The sequence below is a fragment of the Saccostrea echinata genome, unplaced genomic scaffold (assembly GCF_033153115.1).
Source record: "Saccostrea echinata isolate AGI-Se365-2 ecotype Australia unplaced genomic scaffold, CSIRO_AGI_Sech_v1 ptg000029l, whole genome shotgun sequence".
NCBI lineage: Eukaryota > Metazoa > Mollusca > Bivalvia > Ostreida > Ostreidae > Saccostrea > Saccostrea echinata.
The window spans coordinates 42680668-42691162 of NW_026889778.1; the positions used below are offsets into that span (position 1 = coordinate 42680668).

General features: G+C 33.4%; 1 pseudogene; it reads right to left on the reverse strand.

Annotated features, from left to right (window-relative positions):
- Positions 1-305: 305 nt before the first annotated feature.
- On the reverse strand, positions 306-5712 carry LOC133194286 (uncharacterized; annotated as a pseudogene).
- Between the last annotated feature and the right edge of the window lie 4783 nt (positions 5713-10495).

Genomic DNA, 10495 nt, shown 5'->3' on the forward strand with positions numbered 1-10495 from the left:
GAATGTAACTGTTTTGAAATTCTCTTTAAAACATATTAGCTGTAAAATATATAGCATACATGTACAGATTAGTTTGATGTTCACTTTCATTGCTCAAATATTCATTTGAAATCTACATTTATTAAGCTTTAACACCCCCCCCCTCCTCCCGCACACACACACATACACACAAAGAAGCTTTAGAAAATTCAACTTACATATTAAAAGTACTGCCATCATTTTATATATGAAGACTCAAGCTGTGTTCAAATGAGTTTGTTTTTCCTGACTGATAGTTTTAAACACTATCTGCATGAACCTCAAAGTTAACCTGTATCACCATGAACCTAAAAAAAAATCAATTTAAAAAATGGTGCAATAATTAATCAGCATCAAAAAGCACCTAAAACATTCACAGACAGACATCAAACACACACAATCCTACAACATTCCCTGATGCCCTTAATTTGATATCAATTGAAAATTATGAATTTGCACTGATTAGTCTCAGCATTGTTAAATTACATGTAAATTAATAATACAGGTAAAAAGCATGTAACTGACAATAATTATACATTAGACAAATACATGTAATCCAGTTAATAAAATATAAAAAAAAAAAAAAATGTTAGTGTGCATGTTCACACACACACTGCTTAACTTCTACACAACTGTAGCCTGACCGACTTCTTTGAAAAAATGCACATGTATCTCCTCGTTCATGTAATTCTATTCCATGAAAATAAAAGTTTTCATTTACAAATATTGTAATAAAGCATGGAAACCTCTTTTTTCTTTACCTCTTTCATAAAATGACAAATGCATATCACCTACATACTGCAAGACTCTGCATTAGGTAGCATAGCTGCACTAAGCAGTGTTGATAACTTATTGCCATTCTACTTTCACTTTGACCTTGAACTTCACTGAATACTGATTCCGACCTCATTTCTGAACTTTTGTGTATTGATGATAATCAATAGTGGTGGATGTACTTCTAAAATAATTGTTCCTTTTCTAAATATCTATTAATGGCTCGGAATTAATAAATTGTATAGAATCGATACATTTAATTTACATGCTACATGTGTACACAATGGGAGATATGCGCATAAGCTGTCTGTTCCTAAAGGGGGGGGGGGGAGGGGTATTAACAAATCGATTTGTTTCAAAATATGTATAAACAAATTAAAATTTGCTTCTTTCATAAATTTAAACAATTGGAAATGATAGTAAACACCGAGTTCAAAACAAAGTAAAGATCTATGAGAATTTTCTCTTACCAATAGGCTTCACATATTGGGTACAGCCCACTAATTGTTTTCCCATAGGCGGCAATGTTAACATTTCTTCACATAGCAATGTCCCTAATTTTCGTTCAGCATTGAGTGACCCCTCAAATCAAAGCACATCAAGTTGTCTTTTCTTGGTTAAAATCTCGAGGTGGCATGTCAGATTCGTTTTCCGGCAAAATGCGTCTGTCTGCGTTAACCTCTGAAAATGAAAGTGAAAGTAGGGGATTTCAAGACTTCTCACTGGTGTTATAATACATAAAATAATTCTGCTGATCTTCTTGATAAATTACATCTGCCAAGCTTTTTTGCAAGGGAACATACTCCTTATCAACAAGTATGAGGCTCAGTTTAATACCTTATCACAGTTTTTTTTTACTCAGGTCTGCAAATTAAAGAACTTGTAATTTTTTCTGCACTACTTTCTTCTCCTACCGATTCTAAAAATAATTAGAGGTATGTACCCTACTGCCAGGGTCTTCTTCGATTAGAATTTCGCCGTTGGAGTCAGTCCTGGCATCATGTGAATATTCACAATTTTTAGAGTCTTCATGAGTTTGCTCTTCGACAAAATCAATATCAGCAACTGGCCATACTTCACTATAGTTACGGATGACCTCATTCAATAAATTGCTAAAGGAGACACTACTGATGTCAAGTTCCAATTCATTCGGAGGCTTGAACAAAATGTTCCTAAAGATCCATGGTAAAAATCCTCCAGCTAGTGTTGCCAACATCTGATTAAAACCTGATATTGAATATTCATTTCCAAACGCCATCACAACAACCATCACAAATAAAAGAAATAGAATGATGATACAAAATTGACGCAGTGCCTGACATAGATTTTTGAATAGACTTCCTGGACATCCCTTATGCTTCATGTACGCTACTTTGAAAAAGAAATCACGAGATGTTAATGGTTTGTCCTCGTTATCCAAAAACAGAAGAACTCGACCAATTTTTGTTTTTAGTGTGCCATCTGATACAAAATATTCCTAACGTATGCATGTTTTATTAGATCCATGGTCATCCACCTTAATCTGGAAAGCTGTATTTTGTTGTTCATCTGCTGACTGCCAAGTGATAGCGTTAACTTCATTCCTGGCTTTTTCGAAAAGAGCCTTATTAATAGCTTGGTTAAAAAATTGATATTTCTTAGACACACTACCGAAGCAGTCTCTTGCATACAAAAATAGCATGAAAAATAATGACACAAACTTAAGCGTTTGAGAGGCATTCAAAATAATGCCGATCAGAGTGTATACAGTTACCTCAAGGAGAAACGCAAAGTGTTCCACTGCCAAGATAACACTAGACATCATCGCTAATAAACACAATAGAACGGGTATAAATTGAAAAAAATGGAAACATCTTGTCGAATGAGGAGGCAAGCGTGCGATTTCTTGATTTCGCCAGAAGCTATTATTTTCTTTCAATAAAAATTCAGGGAGTCTTGTTTTAGGAATCAAGATTAATACCATATGGCATATTAGACGCAGGAAGATATTGAGAGTTGGAAAACAATAAAAGCACAAAACGAAAATACAGACAGGTATTAAAATAGCCCAGTATATTCCAAAGAAAAGAAAAGCTAAAATTCCATACTTTCCAAATGGATATAGAAGGATTTGCGTAGTCCATCCAAATGCGTCTTTAAAAGAATATTCATTCATATCTCTGAAACACTTTCGGACAATGGTTTCTATATTTTGTTCAAGCTCCCAAACTATGAATCCATTTCCTTCAATATTGCGAGAAAATCCTAAAATTTTGTACAGCATCAGGGCTATGCCTACGACAGTATAACAAGCTATGAACAAAAAATGCACAGGCGTAAGAATACTTACTAAGCTTCCCGGAAAATATACGAAATGAAGCTCCAGATTTCGTTTTTTGGCTTCTTCTTCCTTCGTCTCAAACTCTCCATTTTCAAATTTGTAAAAGATAATAATTCTGATGATCCATGGAGTTATGATCAGCAGGAACTTGACGAAGGACATCAGTAATTTAAAACAACTACACCATGTCTTTCCTTTGGAATTTGGACATAGATTTATCAATGGACCACAAATACTACTCTCACAACAAGTCGAATAAGATTTCGTTTCTCTGATCTTGCAACGGAAAGATGAATTATAGAGAGACTCAAGAATACCAACAGGAACATCATTTGGTGGAATTAGCCGATGGGGTCTCACGCGTAAGCAAAGTTCTGAAACTTCGCATAGATTTGGAACATTTTCCCTCATGGCTATGGCATGTCAAACGTTGCAATATTCGATCTTTTCCATTTGTGTTGTATAACTTTCCATTTGTATTGTATAATTTTTATTTGTATTGTATATTTTTTCATTTGTATTGTATAATTTTCCATTTGTATCGTATGATTTTTATTTGTATTCTATAATTTTCCATTTGGATTCTATAATTTTCCAATTGGACTGTATAACGTTTATTTGTATTCTATATTTTCCATTTGTATTGTAAAAAAAATATTTGTATTGTATAATTTTTCACTTGTATTCTATATTTTCCATTTGCATTGTATAATTTCTTATTTGTATTGTATGATTTCTTATTTGTATGCAATAATTTTTCATTTGTATTGTATCCGAGGATTGTTTATTTATTTCGTTACGAAGGATGTCATTGGTCACTAGCCTGTACAAAGGTTTCAGGTGCCCAACACAAACTTAGTCTAGTACCCTTCCAACAATTCCGATCGCGCACTCTCTACAAACACAATCTCGGCTCCTCTATTTGCGTGCATGCTGAGGGACTACCAAACCCGAAAACCCAGTTTCTTGGGGGGGGGGGGGTGGTAGGTACACTACTCAAGGTTAATTTATTTATTTTCTCAGTCAACATTTCTATTAGGACAGATTATTTATTTGCCATCTGCCAGCGCTCCCTTTTAGAATTCAATGACCGTCTAACATGCACGCAAATACATATGAGCCGCAGGCACTTCTTTCCTATACGGGGCACCCCCTACTTATTATTTTTACCACAGTGGTAAAAATAAGTAGGGGTGCCCCGTATACGAAACAAGTGCCTGTGATATGAGCCCTATTTGTTTGAGCACCCGAAACATCTTCAACCCGATACAGGCTGAAACTTGACCAATAAAATCCTTCGTAACGAAACAAATAAACAATCTGCGGATACAATACAAATGAAAAATTATCGCATACAAATAAGAAATTTTACAATACAAATAAGAAATTATACAATGCAAATGAAAAATTATGGAATACAAATAAAAATTATACAAAACAAATGAAAAATTATACAATACAAATGAAAAATTATACAATACAAATACAAATTATACAATACAAATGAAAAATTATACAATACAAATAAAAATTATACAATACAAATGAAAAATTATACAATGCAAATAGAAAATTATAGAATACAAATAAAAATTATAGAATACAAATAAAAATTATACAATACAAATGGAAAATTATACAATGCAAATGGAAAAGATCGAATATTGCAACGTTTGACATGCCATACATGGCAGTTACGTGCTTTTTAAATTCTTCATTGTTGACAGCTTATTGATGTCTAAATAGTCTGTTTTCTCTGGATTAGATTGTTTCATAATTTTGATTGTTCCTTTAAATTTTTGTGTTCCTTCAGTATAGCTCACATTGTATGTTAGAGTTTGATACTTGATATTGTATAAAGATTTGGGTATAAGATATGGGCAAAACATGATTGCTATAACGTTCAGAAGATATATACAGTAAAATAAAATTTGTACCCATATATCCTGTGCCAGTTCTGCACATTCAATGTCATCTTTCATGGTTTTATGACAACAGACGTGGTAATAAACAGCGCGACCGTTAATATTTTTAATGTGCATGTTGCATACATTTTCATTACCATTCAAGCTACCACCAGAACCGTCTGGAGAGATTTCCTGGAAATCATTCAATAGGATACGCCTGATGTGTATTTCTATTTCTTTTATATCCCTTTGTAATAAGCATGCTATGGGATCTTCCTGTAATTCTATCTCCATGGTTTCTGTGCCGAGGGTTAAAGTTGAAAGCGGAAGTATTTCAAAACCTGTCTTCAAAAATAATAAGCCTTGTCCATGTCGACCTGTTGTTCTCTCCCACATAAAAGGTTTATAAATATCAGACTCCATTTCTCCTGATAAGGATCCGGTATGATTAATGAAGCTAAGCTGCATGTATATCAATTTCGCTCCAGAGTCGAGTTTCTGTTTAATATCATGTCGTACTAAATCAGAGACAGGACTAACTTAACAGTTTTTCGAGATTTTCATTTTGTAATCTACCTGTTTGGTGTTTTCAGTAGAGTTGTTTTGAAAATCCACTTCTACATTATTAATTTGTAAACAGCCTATTCTTTCAACAGAAAAACTTAACATAAGCAATAGAATTAACACATCCATGTCGAATAAGGGCTTTCCAATTAAATTGTGCAATCTGTTTACTTTTAAACACTAGACAAGAGATTACGTGACTTGATAATGTACGCCGTCTAGTCTGAAGTGGAAACATGATAAATGTCTTTAAATAGAAGAATATTGAATTTTAATCTTTAAAGAAGAAATCAATGCCTCATTGCATACATAAAAGTTAGGTATTTTATGCTCAAATCACATTGAATCTGGAAAATGTTAAAAAATCATGTTTCAATTTGTTTCATTTTCGGTATTTGGCAAACCTCCAGACATATTTATGGAAATAATCTTGCCTTGGGATCTTTGTCCAGACTTATTCACATTGAAAGATTTTTAAAACCACAGAGACTGAGAGGTAGGTTTAGAACCTTTATGTTATTGTGCATACTGAATCCTGTATCTCATATCAAAATATTTACATTCAACATGTATTTTGCTTATAAAGTGTGAGGAAAGCTACGGCATTCAAAACACCGTAACACGGACAGGGGGTCAAATGGTTAAAGTATGCGTTTTATTTTGACGTCACAAACGTTGAACGCCGTGGAAGTGCAACGTCATAAGCGAAAATCAAAATTCACGCTCACATTGAACAGAAGCTGTTGCAACGGCTCTTCCATTAATTATAACTTACCCGAAGGATAATATAGGGATTTTGAAATATAAATCACACTTGCAGTCAAGGCAGGAGTTAAAAAATGTAAATATAAGCATTGAATAATTATTTTTGAAAAATATAGTCTCATTACTGCAACGGTGTGTGCAAACAAATTTTCATAACGAGCTAACGCGCGTTACTCAATTTGTTTGCACACACCGTTGCAGTTATGAGGCTATATCTTTCAAATAATAACGATTCAGTGCTTAATTAAATGATGAAATAATATTGCCTTTTTGCTTTGAACTTATATCCCTGTTGCATAAATATATCAAATACAATCGTTCGAGTTTGACGTTACATGACATAAAATATATGCACTGTAAAGCCAATCCAAGGTGGATTGAATAATAAGTATCTATAACCATTAATGGCTCACTGGAGTTCTCAGAAAATGATCAGTTCTTGGAACCTTGAATATAAAAAATAGAGAGGTTTAGTTACAAGTGACGTAACAAAGTGTACGCGAAACTTTGACGTACACATAATATTTGACGTCAACGTCAATGATATGATTTAGTTGGAAGGAGTTATCTCTGCATGTCTTCATTGTTGAAAACTTCTAAAACTTGTGAATATAAACCCCACTTCTGTCTTGTATACATGTACATGTTTATTAGTCAATAGATATAAACTTTTGGTCATATTCCTGTTCTCCCTTAAATCTACAATGATGATAAATATTTCAGAATGATTAAGACTATAACAGGTATTGCATCTTAAAATTGATTAAGGTCTGTTGTTGAATCAAGGTATACCGATATAGCTTGATTTTGCTCTTCAAAACACCTTGATAAGCTATTCATAATCATGCTGTTTTCTAAAATATGCAATTTTTAAACATGGATAAGTGTCATATTATGGTGACATGGTATACATTTTTCTGCTGAATTTTTCTGAAAACAATGCATGAAAAAAATTGCTTTTCAAATATTATAGCTCTTTTCAAGCATTTGCGATTATAAGTTTTTAGTTTTGCATAAGGCTATAAACCTGGGGTATTTTCTCTATCTCTCCTTTTCTTTCTCTCTTTCTGACATCTACTTGGGCCAAGAATTAAAATGGAGTAATATCAGAAAGTTTTTTTTACTTGATAAACTCTTTAGGAATTTATACCGTGTAATTCATATTGCAGCTAGAATGATATCCCTCCCAGGTATGTAAAAAAAGTTTGTTCACAATCTCTTTGATCTACATCTTATTACAAAAGGACACAACCAGAAGTCTTTTTCATGATTTGTTACAAATGTCACATGGAGAGTATGCAAAAATGAATTAGATTACGTTTAATAATTTGAAAACAACTCACTGAACCCTCCACTGATTAGCTGAAACAGTTAAAACATACCCCTCTGGGTATAATTATGAACTTTACAAAAAGTTTTAACTTAATATTTGAAATTTCACAACATACTGTTCATCAGGTTTGTCCAAATCATGACTTCCATAGGTAGGGAGGGGCCACAATAGGTGATCAGAGTTTTACATGGGAATGTATAGGACAAAATCTTCAAAAATCTCAAGAACCACTGGGCAAGAAAAAAATAAACTTATATGAAAACTTCATAACATAATGTAGAATCAAATTTGTTCTTTCAAAACTCTACTCCTCCTATAGCTTTGACCCTGGACTTCATTAATACATGGAGCTCAAGTACACTAGTATAGCAAGATACATAATTATGTTTATCGGTTTTTGATTTCCTTGAACACGGTTAGTAAAAAAGATATTTTTGTGAAATACATTCAAACCGCTATTCCTCCTAAAGTCTTGGTTCGATTTCAATTGACTTTGTGCACAATCAGCCTTAAATTATGTACATAATTCAATGTTTATCATTTTTTTTGATTTCCATGAATGATGTTGCCATGGCTACTATAAAATTAGATTAAAAATGCAGAAAAAACGTCATTTTCCGACCCTATTTAGAACCGAGGAAAATAAAAATTCCGAAACCTCATTGCACATGAACAAGACATCATCAATCCTCTTCCAAAAGATGATTAGGCTACTACGTAAAATGTATAATAGGAGTTTTTGGAACCGGAGTGTTTTTGTATTAAAATACCCGGCATTTTTCGACCCTTACTTGACCCTTAGGATGAAAATGAAACTCGGATACCTTATTGCACGTCCACAGGACACCACCAATCATCTTCCAAAAGATGATTAGGCTACTGCTTAAAATGTAATAGGAATGGGAACAAGGGGTGTTTTTGTATATAAAACATCATTTTTCGATCCCAATTTGACCCTCGGGTGAAAATGAAAATTCCGAAACCTTATTGCATATTATATCTACAGGACTCCATCAATCATCTTCCAAAAGATGATAAGGCTACTGCATAAAATGTAGGTTCTCCGAGTCCTACCCAAATACTGATTATAAAATTTGCACTAGTTGTCATTTTAGCATTTATTCTTCTTAAGTTCATAAAAAAAAACTATGCACTAAAATGATAATATTTGTTGTTTTGACAATGAATTCAACAATTCCTATTATGTGCCAAAAATTATCCCCCTTTTTTTTACACAAATCTTTCAAAAATTCTCTCTATAACAGAATTTACATTATTAGATTATGTAATATCAGACTGGTAATGAAATATTTACATAAGAGGCCCATATGGGCTCCATGTTCACCTGATCATTTTATGCTTGATTTAAGTGTGTATTTCTTCCCCGGTTTCCAGAACTTGATTGATTGATTGTATGTTGTTTAACGTTTTCACTCATATGGAGTCGCCACCACTTGCCGGTGGAGGGCTACAAATTTTGACCTATACTCGGCACTTAGGACTATTGATCAGTGAGGGATCTTTTTCGTGCCAGCACCTACTGCGACACGGGGCCTCGGCTTATACGGTCTCATCCGAAGGACCGGTCTCCATGTCCCGCAGTGGGATTCGAACCCACGACGTAAGGATCAACTCCTTACTCCGCGACTCTAGAGCAGACGCTTTAACCACTGCGCCACGCGGGCGACTACAGAATTTGAAGGAGAGCGCATTTAGAGGCAAACACATTAGTGCGGGTATTACTGTCTTATGACAGCATCTAGTTTAATTTACTGTAATATTTTGATATTTAACTATAATATATATCAACTTTGAAGTATTTGATACATTTCCCTTGAGCCTTTACGGAGATTAACAGCACTTGTGTTTCTAAAATTACATTTGAACAATGAAAGCGTAGGGAAAAAAAAATATACAAATAATATTTTGACGTTGCATTGGAGATTTTCAATACTGCGAAATGAAATAAAACATCTTGGATTTCATAGTCAAAATATTTTAGTTAATTTTGGCAAAAACTTTCTTTCCTATACTATGACAAAGTATAGTTCATTATAGTTTATTTTATTATTTCTCTTTTGTGACAGATGTTTCAGATTGATTCAGGAAGAGGAGGTAATGAATACAGAACCCACAATTATAACTCATTTAATACACTCCCATTGATGAGCAGGTATATTAGACAAAAGCTTATAAGAGAGAGCAGAATAAAAAGAGACTGAAATTTGGGTGTCTTATTTTTATAACTTTCGGGTTGAGTTCGCTTTAAGTACATTTTACACGCTTCTTAAGGGCCTATAATACAGACTGAATCTTTACAAAGGATTGTAAGTTTACATCGAGGTTTATAAAAGATGTTGATAATGAATAATTGATTAATATGAGGGTTATTCAAAAATTCACAGACCATCATCATATGTAAAAATATTTTTCCTCTGATTTAATTTGATTGAAATCATGTTACTTAATTTCAAAATCAACATTTTTGTTACCACGGAGCACCCTTGATTACAGTGTAACGTCAAAAACACTAGACTGAAGCTAGCAGCCAATAACAGCAGCCATTAAGCCCGTAGAAGCTAGCAGCCAATAAGGAAATTCATCACAGGACTGAGAGTACTCTGACGCAATACTGTTTAATGCCTCATTTTCGACAATTTATAATAAATAATTAGATAATTAATGCAACATTTAATTATTTAATAATTCAAACACTTGGAGGCAGTTAAGCTCACCTGCATAAGGAAAATTATGCGGTTTCAAAACAAACAAACAAAAAAAAAAAAAGAAAAGAAAATGTCATCATCTTTGACC